Here is an 18528-nt window from a genome sequence, read left to right as displayed (position 1 = left end):
CCTCCCTCCCTCACCTCGGGGGCCCCCTCCCGATATGCGCGGCGGGAGAGCGAGCGAGCGGCAAATGCAGGAAGGGCTCTCCAGGCATCCGCTAGAGGCCCAGCCGCTTGGTCTCCAATATGTCTCCAGTTGGAGACATATTGGAGACTCAGCGGCTGGGCCTCTAGCGGATGCCTGGAGAGCCCTGAAGACTTCCTGCATTTGCCGCTCACTCTCCCGCCGCGCATATCGGGAGGGGGCCCCCCGAGGTGAGGAAGGAAGGGAGGGAGGGAGGATAGGAGTCGGGCCCCCCACCCGGATAGCTACCCACCCGGCTACCTACCCACCCGGCTACCTACCTACCCACCCGACTACCTAACCACCCACCCGGCTACCTACCCACCCACCAGGCTTCCTACCTAACCACCCACCCAACTACCTAACCACCCACCCGGCTACCTACCCACCCACCAGGCTTCCTACCTAACCACCCACTCAACTACCTGACCACCCACCCGGCTACCTACCCACCCGGCTACCTACCCACCCGGCTACCTACCTACCTACCCGGCTACCTACCTAACCACCCACCCGGCTACCTACCTAACCACCCACCCGGCTACCTACCGGGCTAGTTACCAACCCACCCACCAGGCTACCTACCCACCCACCCGGCTACCCGGCTACCTACCTAACCACCCACCCGGCTACCTACCTAACCACCCACCTGGCTACCTACCTAACCACCCACCCGGCTACCTACCGGGCTAGTTACCAACCCACCCACCAGGTTACCTACCCACCCACCAGGCTACCTACCTACCCACCCACCAGGCTACCTACCCACCCACCAGGCTTCCTACCTACCCACCCGGCTACCTACCTACCCACCAGGCTACCTACCCACCCACCAGGCTACCTACCTACCCACCCACCAGGCTACCTACCCACCCACCAGGCTTCCTACCTACCCACCCGGCTACCTACCTACCCACCCGGCTACCTACCCACCCACCAGGCTTCCTACCTACCCACCCGGCTACCTACCTAACCACCCACCCGGCTACCTACCTACCCACCCACCCGGCTACCCACCCACCAGGCTTCCTACCTAACCACCCACCCGGCTACCTACCTAACCACCCACCCGGCTACCTACCGGGCTAGTTACCAGCCCACCCACCAGGCTACCTACCCACCCACCCGGCTACCCACGCACCCACCAGGCTACCTACCTACCCACCCACCGGGCTACCTACCTACCTACCGGGCTAGTTACCCACCCACCCACCAGGCTACCTACCCACCCGGCTACCTACCCACCCACCCACCAGGCTACCTACCCACCCACTCAACCAGGCTACCAACCCACCCACCCACTCACCCACCCACTAGGCTACCTATCCACCCAACCACCCATGGGAGCTGCGCGCCGGATGGAGGCTGGGACAGGAGGTCTGCTGCTGCAGGTGAGTAAATGTTTTTGTTTTATTTATATTAGCAGGTGTATGTTCTGGGCAGGTCTGCCACATGATTGCATGTATTTTCTTCGCAAATCTGCCGACATGATTGCATGTATTTTCTGGGCATATCTGCCGACATGATTGCACGTATTTTCTGGGCATATCTGCCGACTTGTTTGCACGTATTTTCTGGGCATATCTGCCGACTTGATTGCATGTATTTTCTGGGCATATCTGCCGACTTGTTTGCACGTATTTTCTGGGCATATCTGCCGACTTGTTTGCACGTATTTTCTGGGCATATCTGCCGACTTGATTGCACGTATTTTCTGGGCATATCTGCCGACTTGATTGCACATATTTTCTGGGCATATCTGCCGACATGATTGCACGTATTTTCTGGGCATATCTGCCGACATGATTGCACGTATTTTCTGGGCATATATGTGTATTTTCTTGAGAAAACCTGCACAATTATGTGAATTTTCTGGGGAAAGGGTCACCAAAACTTGGGCCCACTGTCTTTGCGTTGCACTTTTCAAGGGAACCTGAGGTGAGAATAATATTGAGGCTGCCATATTTCTCTCCTTTTAAGCAATACCAGTTGCCTGGCTGCCGTGCTGGTCCTCTGCCTCTTATTCTTTCAACCATAGACCCTGAACAAGCATGCAGCAGGTCAGGGGTTTCTGACAATATTGTCAGAACTGAGAAGATTAGCTGCATGCTTGTTGCTGGTGTAATTCAGTTTATTACTGCAGCCAAATAGATCAGCAGGGCCGCCAGGCAACTAGTATTGTTTAAAAGGAAATAAACCCTCACCCCGGGTTCGCTTTAAGTTACAGTTAGCTCCGCCCTCATCCGGTCATTGCCACGCCCATTTTTTTGCCGCGGCGCTACGCGCCGCAGGTTCTGTCCACTAATTTTTGCCGCGGCGCGCTTCGCGCGCCGCAGGTTGTAGCCACGCCCATATTTTGCCGCGGCGCGCTACGCGCGCCGCAGGTCATAGGGGGCCCACAATTACAATTTTGCACAGGGGCCCACTGCTGGCTGTGTCCGCCATGTTTATTTACGTATAAACAATACCAGTTGCCTGGCAGCCCTGCTGATCTTTCATGCATCAGTAAGGTGCCCACACATCAGATGATGTGTAGGCAGATCGATTAAGAGATAGATCTCTCTCTGATCAAATCTGATTATTTATTGAGGACTTGTTGACATCTGGCGTTAGCGTTTTTCATTTTTGTGCACGTTTCCCCTGCCCCCCCCCCCCCCCCCCTCCTGGTGGTTACCTGCGCACTTCGATTTTGTATAAAGCGCTTCTACAGAGTGATTCAGATTTTTCACTTCCAGACGTCAGACAGGAAGTGAACTCTTTTACCCAGAAAAGAATAAGTACAATGTATTTATTCATAAAAGCGCTCTGGAAATCGCTATACAAAGTGCTTTTTCAAGCGCTTTGTGATTTACCTATACCTGCTATTGAGCAAAAAACGCTCAAAAATGGTACAGGCGGCGCTTTGCTGAGCGGATTGGAAGCGAACCGCTCAAATGTGAACTCTCTCATAGGGAATCATTGCAGAAGTGCTTTCAGGGCGATTTTGCAAATCGCCAACGCTAAAAAAAATAGCATGGAGCATGGAGATTAGGCAAGTCGAGTTAATTTACATCCATAGCATGGGTGCATGGTAATGGAGGTGCGTGATCAGGTAGGAGACACAAGGAGGAGGCCCCTGCCCAAAGGCTTACAATCTAGAGGGAGAGGTAGGGACACAAAAGGTAGGGGACCAGAGTTCAGCTGTGGGTTTAGAGCGCCAGTGAAGGGGGTAGGCAGTGTTGGACTGGAAGGTGGAAAAGCTGAGGGAATCCACCTGCTGGGGCGCGTGTATGTGTGCGAGAGGGCGGAGCCATGGGCCGACACCGACAGGTAACGTATACTGCATGGGGCACAGGGGGAGGGGGTTTTTACACTAGGGGGAAAGCGTCAACCTCAGTCAAAAAAGGGCGCCTGGTAATTTGGGGGTCCAGTAACCCCGATAGCAGAATATCAGTAAATTTACAGATATGTTACTATTAAAGTGTGAAAACGATATTAAGATATCAGTATTAAATAATGATATTTTACTATAGCTAACCTTAATCTCACACAGAACCCTCCCCCGACACCTAACCCTAACTACCCCCTCTGCGCACCTAACCTGAACAACCTAACCTTAACCATCCCCAATGTTGCCAACCCCCCCCCCCCAAAAAAAAACCGCCTAACCTTAACCCTTCCACTGCTGGTATAAAAAAGGGAGGGAAGTACATTTTTGGGCACCTCGATAAGTATTGGGTGCAGCGATCGGCAGCCACATTATACCTCCTTGCCAATAATTACAATATGCCCCATGGCGACTCCTAAACTTCTGCCGCTAGCGGGCGCTCCAAATTTTCTGCTTCCAGAGGATCATCAGGCTGGCCAGGCAACTGGTATTGTTTAAAAGGAAATAAACATGGCTGCCTCCCTTTTGCTTCAGGTGTGCAGCATAATTTAGTAAATTAGCCTTTGAGATATAATAATAATAATAATGGCTGGCATGCAGCTAGCCTGTGAAAATAAACAGAATGCTGAGAGCATGGAGGCCTTTGGTCAGGACGTGGTATTTACTCTCATTGTTTATCAGCAGGGCTCGCATAGCCACATGTGTGCGCAGCAGATAGCAGATCTGCCCAGGGAGACAAGGCGGAGGGCGGAGCTCCGCCACATTATTTGCCCAGCAACGTTGACTTTTCTCAAAAAGGAGACGAGACAAAAGCCGGCCTTCTGATAGGAGCCGGAGGAAAGGTCAACCAATCGGGCGGCGCGGCGAAAACAAACCGCCGACATTCAATCTTTTTGTGGCCTTTATTTTATTTATAGAGTGGTCCTGCAGCCCTGCAGTCGCCCCTCAGCCTCAATTTATTTATTAATAAATGTGTTTCGTTAACCCTTTGCGCGCTTGCACCTGCTAATCTAGTAGGACGCAAGCGACAACACAGCAAAGTGTGCCCCCTCCTACACTGCACCCTGAGGCTGGAGCCTCTCTCACCTCTGCCTCAGCCCCATCCCTGCACCCCCTCCTACACTGCACCCTGAGGCTGGAGCCTCTCTCACCTCTGCCTCAGCCCTGCCCTGCGCCCCCTCCTGCACTGCGCCCTGAGGCTGGAGCCTCTCTCACCTCTGCCTCAGCCCCATCCCTGCACCCCCTCCTACACTGCACCCTGAGGCTGGAGCCTCTCTCACCTCTGCCTCAGCCCCATCCCTGCACCCCCTCCTACACTGCACCCTGAGGCTGGCGCCTCTCTCACCTCTGCCTCAGCCCGCCCCTCGCCCCCGCCCTCCTCCTACACTGCGCCCTGAGGCTGGCGCCTCTCTCACCTCTGCCTCGGCCCCGCCCCTCGCCCCCGCCCTCCTCCTACACTGCGCCCTGACACTGGAGCCTCTCTCGCCTCTGCCTCAGCCCTGCCCTGCGCCCCCTCCAGCACTGCGCCCTGAGGCTGGAGCCTCTCTTACCTCTGCCTCAGCCCTGCCCTGCGCCCCCTCCTGCACTGCGCCCTGAGGCTGGAGCCTCTCTCACCTCTGCCTCGGCCCGTCCCTGCACCCCCCCTCCTACACTGCGCCCTGAGGCTGGAGCCTCTCTCACCTCTGCCTCGGCCCGCCCTGCGCCCCCCCCCCTGCACTGTGCCCTGAGGCTGGAGCCTCTCTCACCTCTGCCTTTAGCCCCGCCCTGCGCCCCCTCCTACACTGCGCCCTGAGGCTGGAGCCTCTCTCACCTCTGCCTCAACCCCGCCCTGCACCCCCTCCTACACTGCGCCCTGAGGCTAGAGCCTCGCTCACCTCTGCCTCGGCCCCGCCCTGCACCCCCTCCTACACTGCACCCTGAGGCTGGAGCCTCTCTCACCTCTGCCTCGTCCCGCCCTGCACCCCCCTCCTGCACTGCGCCCTGTCACGGTCACAAAAACGCTGTGGTTCAAAAAATTTGCATCTGTCCTGAAGCTATATGAAAGACAGAGCTGTCCGCTTACAAATGTATGCGTTCGTTTTCTGAAGGTGCGTCAGTTGTGAATAGGCTCCTCATGTTCTAACACCAACCCTGCGACGTGTCTGGGCCATATCAGATCATAGCCAGCATTAGAGGCACTACACGTCAGAGGAACCCACTGCAAAATGTTCATCTTCCCCCTTATTCTGTAGAAAGGCCTGTCAATGGGTTTTCAGCCAAGTTGAGGATGTTGTGCTTTATTATTGGGGTGGTGGTGATCAGCTATACATTAGTATTAGTATTGCTTAAAGGGCACCTGAAGTGAGAGGGACGTGGAGGCTGCCATATTTACTTCCTTTTAAACAATACCAGTTGCCTGGCAGCCCTGCACAGTTTTTTATTACTGTCACTGCATTAGACTGGATTCTCCCGACTAAAGGGAGAACAGGAAGAGGGTTCCACAAACCCAGCTGAATGGCAGACTGCACAGTGGCACAATGGAGGTGAGCGGAAGGAATACAGGGGGCTGGAGGAAGCCCCGGGTAAGTGAAAATCCTTTCCTCCCTTTGGAGAGAGGCGTGCCTGGCACTCAGGACATGAAAACAGCAACCAGTGGTATAAATGCAGCTGTGCAGGTGTAATGTCTGACTGTGCCGCCCGGACGCTCCCTTGTACATTGAGTAGCACGCATGCTCAGTGTGAAGTTAATGATGCTGCTGGAGGTAAAATACTACATATCTCCACTCCCACACCTCTTACACTCCCCAAATTTTCAGGGTAGGGAGGGGACCCCCCAAACTACCTTTATACCAAATTGCAGCCCCCGAGACCTTCTGGTTCAGGAGATAGATTACAGAAACCTATCTCGGGAACCAGTGGGTCTCGGGGGCTGCAATTTGGCATAGAGGTCGTTTTGGGGGTTCCCTCCCTACCCTAAAAAAATTGGGGAGTGTAAGAGGTGTGGGAGCGGAGATATTTAGTATTTTACCACCAGCAGCATAATTCAATAGGAACTGGCCGCACTGTCTCCTACTGCGCATGCGGGGCAGCGCAAATCCACAGGCAGCGTAATCAGACACAACACAGGCTCTCCAGAAAACATCCATGTGCTCCAGACAAAAGTGCAGTGTTTCCGTAAATAATGGAGGACTGAAGGCCTAAGCAAAAGAAAGTGCAAATGCAAAGCAATACTTTACAGATCAGGGGCTGGATTCACAAAAGGGTGCAAACTCACTTAGCACGCCCAAAGCTTTTATTCATCGCGCGCAAAGTTTAGCACTGGGCGGTGCGCGCAAGACTAAAACGTCGCACCGGGTGCCCCAGGTGAGACGTTTTAGGGGCACCTGGTGCGACGTTTTAGTTTCGCGCACACCATGCAGCACTATACTTTGCGCACGCTACCTTGTCCTAAAGGGCTTTAGGCGTACTATGGGGCTTTTAGGCATGCTAACTACAATTAGTTAGCACCCTTTTGTGAATTAAGCCCCTGATGTGCTGGCGTGGGAGATGTGCTGGCGTGGTGGAGGGCAGGAGGCCTCTGTGGTGCATGGCCTGACGACCGTTTCACTGAGCTGTTCCTGGCTTCTTCAGAGGCTAGGTGCATTGCATTGACTTTTGCTGGTTACTGCTACTGTCTGTACCTTACTTATGATCAATAAACCTCATCGTGCCAGACCTTCCGTCCTCCTTTGTTTACCTTTAAAGTCCGAAGGGGGGATTTCTTAAAGCGGACCAGAACACAGAACTTCCTTTCTGCTTTAAGAGATAAGAAACAGCATAATAACCTTTAAAGAAAGGCATTTCTTTGTTACATCTAATACAAATCCTGCAATAATTTCTGCATTGTGTCTACTTCCTGCTTTCATGGAAGCAAGCATAGGGTTAACATCCTGTTTTTTTACAAATTAGCTCCTCTGCCGTGGCAGAGGAGACTCCTGAGATGAGACAGCTGAGAGATCAAATTACACTTGTGATTAGTCACGGATGAAGGGGAATTAGACAGGCTAAACTATCTAAATACATACAGGGTGCATTTCTCTATGTTTTGTTTTCCTTCTTTCCTGTGCAAGAGTTCTGACGGACCACCAACTACTTTGAAGACGCCGCTCTCTCGCCCGCCACATGACATCATACATGCGTCGCGCTGTCACCCCTCATTTACCTTCAAAGATCATAAATAGCAGAATAGTGGGGGAGAAACAATGGAAAAAAATATCCCTAACCCAAGCCCCTCCCCTCCCCCCCAGGTTCCCTTTAAGATCCAGGTAGGGAATGTTTCGACTTTCAAGCCACCGACATTTTTCATGTGGCATTCTACTAAGTTTTCTCTCCACTTTTACTCTTTGTTTTGCTTGCACAATGAAACTGATAGTTACTGTAAATGGTGCATATCGTGTCTGCAGGTCTGCACAGTTCACAGGAGATTTATCGTTGTTACCACAGACACAAGACGGTCCTGCACAAACAGATCTATGAACTAATGTCTAGAAGATCTCTTAAACGTTACGTCCTGTGGAATATCGGTCAGGAAATGTCTTCATTTGATGGCTACAATCATTCTGTAATAACAATAATAACAGCTGAAAATGCCTTCAGACTGGATGGGTAGATGGAAAACTTTGATTTACTTAGATGAAACGGTAAAAAAATTGGCAAGCCTTTTGCACTGGTCAGTTTCTTGTAATATGATTAATGAAAGGTATCCTAATGGCCCATACTCACGGGCTACAATTGTCGCCGTAACCACATGGCACACGCGTGTTGCGGCGACAGGTCGCCCGTGAGTATGGTGCGCGCGCCCCGAACCGTCGCTCGTCAATGCTGTCGCCAGGCGATTGACGCGGTCAATCGCCCGGCGACAATTGCCGCCGCAACTGTCGCTAGTCCGCATGTGTATGCGGACTAGTGACAGCAACCTAATAGCCGGTGCATTGAGTTTCCGGCGGGGGAGGAACGTCGGCGACAGCTTCCGTCGCATCCATAGTCCCTCTTCCGCGTGTGTATGCGGAGGGACCTGGCGACGAGCTGTCGCTGAACTGTCGCTCACACGCTCCCGTGTGCGAGCGATTGGCAACAAAAGTAGCCCGTGAGTATGGGCCATTAGAGACAGGTGTCCCTGCGTAGTGCTGTCTCTGTGTCGCTGGGTCCGTGCTTTTAGCTACTGTGCATATGCACAGCACGGACCCAGACAGGCGTTGGGACTTGCGGACAGGGCCAGTGAGGCAGGCGTGTGCGCGGGCGGACGGGTGTGCGTGCACAAGCAGCGGGCGTGCATGGCGGGTGCGTGCGTGCAAGCGGAGGTTGCTTGCGCATGTGCACTGCGCAAAGACAGACCTAGAGCCCGTTTTTAAATGGGCTTGGGTCAGCTAGTTGTCTATAACATTACTGGACAACTTACAGTATGATCGACTAAAGAGGCCACACACAATATGATAACGATCCGATTTTCCAACTCTTTGATAAAAGCGATTGCTTGTACAGAAAAATCTAACGTTTAATTTTTTTTTTCATGAGAGAAATATGGTCATATTACCCTTTTTTCTCCAGATATAAGTCGATCAGAAGTGGCGAAAAATTCTGATCAATTTTTTCGGAAAGTTGAATGGTGTAGGATAGATATCAACAAAAAAACATTTGTAAAGTGCTTTTCTCCCGTAGGGGGGACGGGGGACGTATTCCATCTTTTTTTTTTCATAATTTAGAAAAATACGTCTGTGATACATTGGTCAGATTTTTCAATTGGGAAAAACTGATTGTAATTGATAAAAAAAAATAATCAAAAATATAAAAAATTGTATGGTGTATGGCCACCTTTAGACAGAGCTCTTGCTCTCAAGTATAATTGATTTTGGAACAGTACTATTTCCTGAAAACTATAGTTGGCCAAATTTCAAGTTGCATACTTACCTGTGCCTCCCTTCACCCCTCCCCCCTTTCCTCCCACCATCCCCTCCTTAGGCTTGCATCTGTTTTCCATATGCGCATCTTGTACTAGATGAATTGGCCACAAGTGTCTATTGGTGATAAAGTTTAGAAAAGCACTGAATAAATTTCCCCCCCCTCCCCCCGGTCTTCTGTATCTGCTTAAATCACAGGTCTGCGTCCGTCCACTCCATATGATGTCATTCTCTATGCGCACGCGACTCAACCAAACTTGAAACAGCTTTGTCAGTCTTGCAGTCTTGCTAGCGCTCGCCCTTGTGGTTTTCCATTATATAATCCTTCATTTTCCACCCCATAAAAAATCTGTAGCATTTTTATTCGAGCAGCTCGGTTGTTTGCAAGTGCTGCATGTAGCCGCAGTGACTCATGTGTCAGCAATGTGAAAAGTCACAAAGTGCTGTGCTTGCTGTAAGAACCATCCCGTATGTTTGCTCAGATATGGGCAAGCTTATTTTTTTCTTCTCAGGTTCGACATTTTACCTCGATATACCGATTTGTGTAAAGAAAACTTGCAATATTTGCAGACAGTATCGGATGGGGCAAAATTACCCTCACTAAGCGCGAGTCTCTTTAGGTGTCCATTAATGGTGCAGGGTGCTGGCAAGGTACACAAGGCCCATTCCAAATCAATTACAGCATGAAATGGGTCGGGAATTGGCCTGCGGGGGAAGGGCAGGCAACAGATTTCCCTCCGATCAGATTCAACCAGACAGATCTGTCTCTTGGTCGATCTGCCCATACATTGTCTGATGTATATGGGCACCTTAAAGGACACCCGAGGTGAAATTAAACGAATGAAATAAACAATTGTATCTATCCTCCTTTTCCTAAAAATGACTTTTATAAGATATTCCACAGTTTTATTTTATATTTAAATCTACTTTTTAAGTTTTTACTGTTTTATTGTTTTTGCTCAATGCCACATTCATTGAAGTATGCCAGAGCTAAAATCTATGAACTATTGATCCTTTTTATCTCTTTTCTGCTCTCAGAAGCCATTTTCTGCTAGGAAAGTGTTTTATAGTTGTAATTTCTTATCAGTGAGGGTCACACTGTGGTCTCAGACAGGAACTGCCCCTTACATACCTGATGTTTAACTCTTTCAGGCAGAGAAAGAAAAAAAGCAACACAGCCTAGTTATTTGTGTGCTAGGCACTGTACATACCCAGGCCTATCTTATCATGTCACATGTCACCTCGGGTATCCTTTAAAGAATCCAAACTATCTCCTGATATCGAAACCAGCTGTGATCATGTGTATGAAAAACAATCCACCTCAGCGATTGAGCAGAAAGCAATCGATAATGCGACTGTCTGGGCCCCCCACTGCAAAGAAAAGAACTTTGTATTATTCTGCAGATTTTACCGCCTGGGAGCGGCTTGCCAGTAAGCATAGCTCGCGCTCCTCTCGGCCTCTGTGGCATTTCATGCTCAGGCAGAGTTCATTAAACAGCTTTGAGAGAAGGAGCCAGGAGTAATGCGGTGTGTGCATACATCTGTCGGACTAGTTTTACATTGTATGTTTAATTCTGAGCTATGCGTCTGGAGATGCTACTGTGTCAGACTTTATCACAACACGCAGGAGGGAGAGGTGGGGCGGCAGGGCAAATATGCCTGTAATGTGTACAGAAAAGCATGTCTAGCAATTGAACCAAGAGGAACAACCAACCCACCGCCTTTGGGCCTGTGTGACCTCTCAGAGCGTAATTGAACGTGCATTGGTCTGAAAGGCCAGCATAACTGCAAAACACGGGTGCATGTCATTTCGGCGCCGCTCAGTTCGGCGCGGTGAGAGCCGAATCACGGCTTTCGCCCCTGCCGCAAAATACAGAGGCGGCGTTAAATACTATTCTGGCAGCCGCTGGAGCCCTGAATTACCGCTATGCGCCCCGCGCAGCTTAACATTGTTGCTATGGGGCGCCCAGTTTCGGCAAAACACTGAAATTACAATGCGTTTCGCCGGAACATGTCTGCTTCTTCAGGTTAATCAGTTCCTGTGAAACACATTGTCCTTTTAGTGTATTTTTTCCAGTTATAGTGGCCTATTCTTTAAAGGGAACCTAAACTGAGAAGGATATGGATTTTTTCTTTTATAAAGTACCAGTTGCCGGACTCTCCTGCTGATCCTGTGTCTGTAATACTTTTAGCCACAGCCCCTCAGTTTCAGGTGTGTGATTCAGCCACTACTGCAGCCAAAGAGATCAGCAGGACTGCCAAGCAACTGGTATTGTTTAAAAGGAAACATCCATATCCCTCTCAGTGAAGGTTCCCTTTAAGAGAGGTAAGACCAACACTGTCTCTCCTTTTTAAAGGACTGCTACCGCAAAGAAAAGTAAGTAGTTAAAATCGGACAGTTGGTGTTGGACTAGTCCATCTCCTCGTGGAGGATTCTAATGGTTTTCTTTGTTTTCAAAATCATTTCCTGATCCCATCAGGTAACGGGCTCACAGTAAGTTACCCACCCTTAGGTGATAGACCCTCACTGGCAGACCTTCAGATGGCAGACTTCATATGAGAGACGGCCCTCCAGTGAGTGACTGACCCCCTGTTTCATGGACATGTATGGGGAGGTTGATGAATGGTTGTTCTGACAGCCAAAGCCATGCCTCCCTGTTGGCTAATAGAAATGGCCCGAACGGTTCGCACTCGAACTTGTTCACGCGAACAACGTGGGTTCGTGTTCGCGTCGAAACACAAACTTTATGCGAGTTCGACCCGCCCCCTATACTACATGATTGGGCTAAACCTTGACCCGCTACATCACAGTCAGCAGACACATGGCAGCCAATCAGGCTACACTCCCTACTGGAGCCCCCCCCCCCCCCCTTATAAAAGGCAGCAGTGTCGGCCATTCTCTCACTCTGTGTGCTGCAGTATTAGTGAGAGAAGAGAGAGACATTGGAAAGATAGGGAAAGCGATAGTTAGGTCTGTTAGCTTGCTCCTTGCTGATATTTGTTGATGAAAAGCACCCCAAAACTGCTCTTTTGAGAGCTAATGTTCTTGTGATGTGTTTTTTGTTGTTGTTTTTTGTGTGTGTGTGGCCCACTGACACTGCATATACAGCCCTGTCTGTCACAGCTGGCCCTTGCTAATTGCTATACTGTGCCAGGCCCAGCACATTCAGTGCACACCTTTTACTGCATCTGTGTGTGTGACAGCTGCACATTGTATTGTAATACCAGTCACTGTATACCTTTCACTGCACCTGTGTGACCGCACGCTGTTTTATATACCAGTCCGTGCATACCTTTTACTGCATCTGTGTGACCGCATGCTGTTTTATATACCAGTAGTCAGTGCATCCATTTTCACTGCACCTGTGTGACTGCACATTGTTATACCAGCAGTCACTGCAACTTTTCACTGCACCTGTGTGACTGCACATTGTTATACCAGCAGTCACTGCATACCTTTTCACTGCACCTGTGTGACTGCACATTGTTATACCAGCAGTCACTGCAACCTTTCACTGCACCTGTGTGACTGCACATTGTTATACCAGCAGTCACTGCAACCTTTCACTGCACCTGTGTGACTGCACCTGTGTGACTGCACATTGTTATACCAGCAGTCACTGCAACCTTTCACTGCACCTGTGTGACTGCACATTGTCATACCAGCAGTCACTGCATACCTTTTCACTGCACCTGTGTGACTGCACAGCAGTCAGTGCATACCTTTCACTGTATCTGTACATTGTATTATACCAGCAGTCAGTGCATACCTTTCACTGTATCTGTACATTGTATTATATCAGCAGTCAGTGCATACCTTTCACTGCACCTGTGTGACTGCACATTGCATTATACAAGCAGTCAGCCAGGCCGCAATCATTTTTCTAAAAAGGCGATACACAAACTGTACCATGATGTTGAAAAGCAAGTGGTTTCATCTCTGGTTCAAGGGTCCATCTGACCACAGATGCCTGGTCTGCAAAGCACGGTCAGGGCAGGTACATTACTTATACAGCACATTGGGTCCTTCCTTGGATGTGTGGTCGATTCAAAGAGTGAAAGGTTGCCGGCACTACAAAGTCTGTAACCGTATCACTGGGAATAAGAAAGGAGAGATGTTCTAAAGGCCACCTTGTTATTGTAATAAATACTGCGTGCTCATGACAGATGAATGGAGTACACACATTGGATCAGCATCAATAGGAAAAACAGTTGAGTCAGGCACTGCAGTGATTGCTATTTTAATGGTGTTTCAGGTTGAAGTAAATCACCATAGTTGTATCAAAAATTGTGACATTTAAAAGGTAGGTACAAAACATCGTCATCAATGAAAAATTCGTCAAGTGCAAAATTCGTCAAGTGCAAACATCTTGTGCATTCAAACAGTTGCAAGAGGAGGATGTCCTACCATGTCAAGAGGTGGCGGTGGTGGGTGCAGGGCAAAAACGGTAGCCTAACGGCCGTTTCGCACGGCGGTGCTTCTTCCGAGGCCGTTTCTCAGGCTCCCACTCCTGACCGGAATCGAACCCTGTGGTCACCATGGTGCAGAAAGTACCAAAGAGAGTTGATCACACAGTTGAATGAATTGCCATTCATTCAACTGTGTGATCAACTCTCTTTGGTACTTTCCATCCATAACAGATTCCCATTAAAGGATTTCAAGTGTACTCATCATTATACAGGTCCTCGAAAGAGTCCTGTATTGTTATTTTTCGTCACTACCTCCCCGAGTCGGGACTTGCGTGCCGTGCCTGCTGCCTTCCTTGGATGTGTGATGGTAGCCGTTTCGCAGGCTTCCACTCCGGACCAGAATCGAACCCTGATTCCCCGGCCGTACCCGGGGAATCAGTCGGTCCCCACACAGCACCTCTGCCCGCAGGCCGCTTGACTGCCTTCTCCGCCATCACCAACAGGGTACAGAACTCCAGGTGGATTCCTGAACAAACAAAATAATAATTTTTCTGGTGCGTGTACATGCCTGCCTAATTTTTCTGGCTGCACTGTGGGCGGCTGAAACAACAAAACAAAAGCAGGGGCGTAGCAATAGGGGGTGCAGAGGTAGCGACCGCATCGGGGCCCTTGGGCCAGAGGGGCCCCGAAGGACCCTCCCTCAACTGCAGTATTACCTCTCTATTGGTCCTGTGCTGGTAATAATCACTTCTATAGATACTTTAAATAGTGGTAATCATTAACAAACTGTTGCCCATCTCCTTCTTGCACCTCTGACACTGTAGTTGCCATTGGCAGGGATTGCTATGTATAGAGTGCTTGGGGGTAATCAGTAACAAGCTGCTCCCCATCCCCTTCTTGCACCTCTGACACTGTAGTTGCCATTGGCAGGGATTGCTATGTATAGAGTGCTTGGGGGTAATCAGTAACAAGCTGCTCCCCATCCCCTTCTTGCACCTCTGACACTGTAGTTGCCATTGGCAGGGATTGCTATGTATAGAGTGCTTGGGGGTAATCATTAACAAGCTGTTCCCCATCCCCTTCTTGCTCCTCTGACACTGTAGTTGCCATTGGCAGGGATTGCTATGTATAGGGTGCTTGGGGGTAATCAGTAACAAGCTGCTCCCCATCCCCTTCTTGCACCTCTGACACTGTAGTTGCCATTGGCAGGGATTGCTATGTATAGAGTGCTTGGGGGTAATCAGTAACAAACTGTTGCCCATCTCCTTCTTGCACCTCTGACACTGTAGTTGCCATTGGCAGGGATTGCTATGTATAGAGTGCTTGGGGGTAATCAGTAACAAGCTGCTCCCCATCCCCTTCTTGCACCTCTGACACTGTAGTTGCCATTGGCAGGTTTTGGTGCGCCGCATCAATTGTTGTGTATAGAGTGCTTGGCGGGCCCCATTGTAAAACTTGCATCGGGGCCCACAGCACCATAGCTACGCCACTGAACAAAAGGCATGTACATGTGTCAATTCCCCTTCTGGATTGTTACCTTGCCGCGGTGAAGGGGCTTGCGTATCACAATGAAGCAATGACTGGCTATATGAGTGTGTCGGGGGGCACACCTGACCCAAGATAATAAGGTTGTTGCTTCATTATGGACAGACCAAATTTGATCAGCTGGACAGTCACTGTTCTGTCATTGAGCTACCACAGCCCAGCGACCATATGGGCTTGAAAACCGCCACGGTCTGCACTCTGGCCATGTTGCGCAGTAGTCCAGCACGGCCTTTACTACACAATCAGCTGTTTGCGCTGCGTTACACAGTGAGTTTGGTGTGTCAGTGTGAAGCAGTACCTTAATTACACTCCCTGATTGATGTATACACATGCAAGATGTTTTAAAGCACTTTATGCCACCAATTTAGCAATGCAATGTGATTTCTGCTCTTAAAATCCTGCTGTGCCTCAAATCCGTAATTTTCCACGGGATTTTTGGCGTGTATCCCACTCCGCCATGCCCCCCTCCAGGTGTTAGACCCCTTGAAACATCTTTTCCATCACTTTTGTGGCCCAAATTAGTGTTTGTAGTTTTGAAAGTTCGCCTGCTCATTGAAGTCTATTGCAGTTCACAAAGTTTGCAAACTTTTGCGGAAGTTCGCGTTTGAGGTTCACGAACCTAAATACGGAGGTTCGAGCCATCTCTATTGGCTAACAGCCAATCATAACTTCAGCCTGACTGGGAGGGGCCAGGTAGGTAGGTAGGTAATGAGCAAACTGTTGGAAGTTGCTGTATGGATTGGGGCTACACGTATTTTTTAATTTTTGTAACATTCTTTCACACTTATTTTTCTATTCCATGTTGCAAACGCTGCAGTCTTTTAGTTTTGTTTTATGCATACTCAGGAGCTTTTCTTCCATGGAGCAACATGAATCAGGGCAGGGCAGCAAGAGGCGGCTCCTTCTCTCACTCCCCGTCTCCCCCTCCCTAGATGCGCGGTGCAGCTTCACTCACCTGCTCTCAACCTACCAGAGATGAGACCTCCATCCAGGACCTGTCTCCATGGCTACAGCGGTGCCTCATGTGACCTGTTACGTGCTGCCGGGTCACATGAGGGACAGTTGGGAGCTATGTATAGCTTCAGGTGGCAAATGCTCTAGAGCAGTGTTTCTCAACATTTTATTGGTATGTACCACTTTTAAAACCCTGTGCTCACCAAGTACCCCCTAGTATAGTCAAAATTATCACAAGTACCCCTTGACAAATATATATTTAATGGTAGCACATGATAATTGGTCCTAAACCACTTCCAAGCATTTACTATTGCTTTTAATTAGATACAATACTGATTTGGTGTTGTTTAAGTTAGATTTATCATTTTCTAAAACTCTAAATTTGTTATTCTTGGTGAAGTATATCAAGCCCGAGTACCCCCTGGACCCATCAGAAGTACCCCCTGGGGTATGCGTACCACACGTTGAGAACCTAGGCTCTAGAGCCAGCCCTGTGCATGCTTCATATAAAATAACGTCCTGTTAAATGCCTATAAGAAAGCTCACCTGCAGTGCTGCTCGGATACCCCTTTCCGATCCGGGTCGGATATCCGAGTTCAAAATTTTCCAATCCGAATCGGATATCTGACCTCAGTATCCGGGGTATCTGGGCGGATTCGGATATCTGGATAGAAAAGGCCGGAGGTGGCCTTTAAATTGCTTTAAAAACGTTTTTTTACGGTAAATGAGACATGTAGCATCATTATTTTTTAAAGGGAAACACTAATTGATGATGTGGGGACTTAAAATCCCCCCCCCACCAAAAAAAAATGGCTGTCAATTAACATCAGGACCAGGTTCAAGACAGCGGTCGTGCAGACCACATTGGGCTCGATTTACAAAACGGTGCTTACTTTAGCACTGGCCCTTATCACGTCTAAACTCAGTTGAAATGTGAGAAGTAGTGATCGCGCGCAAAGTACCACGCGCAAAGTTTTGCGCGTGCACTGCACAGAGCGCAGGGCGCTCCGCGCGAAGTGGCCACTAAAGCTTATGAGACTTAGCGCGCGCATAGGACTTTGCGCGCGGTACTTAGCGCCCGATCTTATTGAGAAAACCGGTGCCAACCTACTTAGCACCCTGGTTAGCACGCCTAAAGACTTTAGACGTGCTAAGTAGGTTAGCACCGCTTAGTAAATCAAGCCCATTGTGTCCAAAGTCCAATCCCAAACTGGGACATGGCAGTTTTCAGCCCAGACACCTCCAAAAAATTACGCAGCAATTTTGTTTTGAGTTAAATATAGGTGGTATCAGCACAGCAGCAGTGGCCTGTGGCACCCTGGCAGGGGGAGCAGCGAAGGCAGCAGGAGCAGGGCAATGCAGCAGCAGCAGGTGTAACGTCTGCCAGGAGCATGCCGGACGTGTCACTTGGCAGTGGCACTTGGCACGTGGCACTTTTCACTTGGCACTTTGCACTTGGCATGTGGCATTTGCACTTAACAAATGGCACTTGGCCCTTGGCACTTTGCACTTGGAACGTGGCACTTTGCACTTTGCATGTGGCACTTGACAATTGGCACTTGGCATGTGGCACGTGGCACTTGGCATGTGGCACTTGGCATGTGGCACTTGGCACGTGGCTTTTTGCACTTGGCACATAGAACTTTGCACGTGGCACTTTGCACGTGGCACTTTGCACATGACACTTTGCACGTGGCACTTTTAACGTGGCACTTTGCACGTGCCATGCGGCACTTTGCACGTGGCACTTTGCACATGCCACGTGACATGTGCAACGTGACACGTGCCACCTGCAAAGTGCCGCATGCAAAGTGCCACATGCAAAGTGCCAAGTGCCACGTGCAAAGTACCAAGTGCCACATGCAACGTGCCAAGTGCCACATGCAAAGTGCGAAGTGCAAAGTGCCACGTGCCATGTGTCAAGTGCCAAGGGCCACGTGCCAAGTGCCACATGAAAAGTGCCAAGGGCCACGTGCCACGTGCAAAGTGCCAAGGGCCACGTGCCAAGTGACATTCAGACAGCAGAGGAGAAGTCACAAAACTGTCACCCTGGCACTGCTCAGCAGCACAGCAGTTCTGTAGTAAGCTAACACAGTAGTACTACTATTCTAACAACTACTAGCACTGACTACAGTACTACAGTACTAACTGCACAATAGCACAGTAATCCTATCCCCTAATCCCTAACCTAACCTATACTGTAGCTAGCTAAGGCTAATAGCAGGCCAGCAGGCAGCAGCTGGCCTGGTCTGTGCACAGCACACACACACAGACACATAG

The 18528-nt window shown here is 49.7% G+C and overlaps 1 long non-coding RNA gene across 3 annotated transcripts in view; it reads left to right on the top strand.

The window, feature by feature from the left end:
- The window catches only part of LOC137538750 (uncharacterized), a 60999-nt gene that overhangs the window by 27755 nt on the left and 14716 nt on the right, over positions 1–18528 (top strand). Inside the window, exon 1 of one of the 3 annotated variants that reach the window (XR_011024877.1) lies at positions 1322–1448. The exons of the other annotated variants lie outside the window; for them this stretch is intronic. This is a non-coding gene — a long non-coding RNA (uncharacterized lncRNA). Of the gene's footprint in view, positions 1–1321; positions 1449–18528 lie in introns of those variants that run through there. 3 annotated transcript variants of the gene reach the window in all.

The sequence above is a fragment of the Hyperolius riggenbachi genome, chromosome 11 (genome assembly GCF_040937935.1).
Source record: "Hyperolius riggenbachi isolate aHypRig1 chromosome 11, aHypRig1.pri, whole genome shotgun sequence".
Lineage (NCBI taxonomy): Eukaryota > Metazoa > Chordata > Amphibia > Anura > Hyperoliidae > Hyperolius > Hyperolius riggenbachi.
This window is presented reverse-complemented; position numbering and strand designations above follow the sequence as displayed.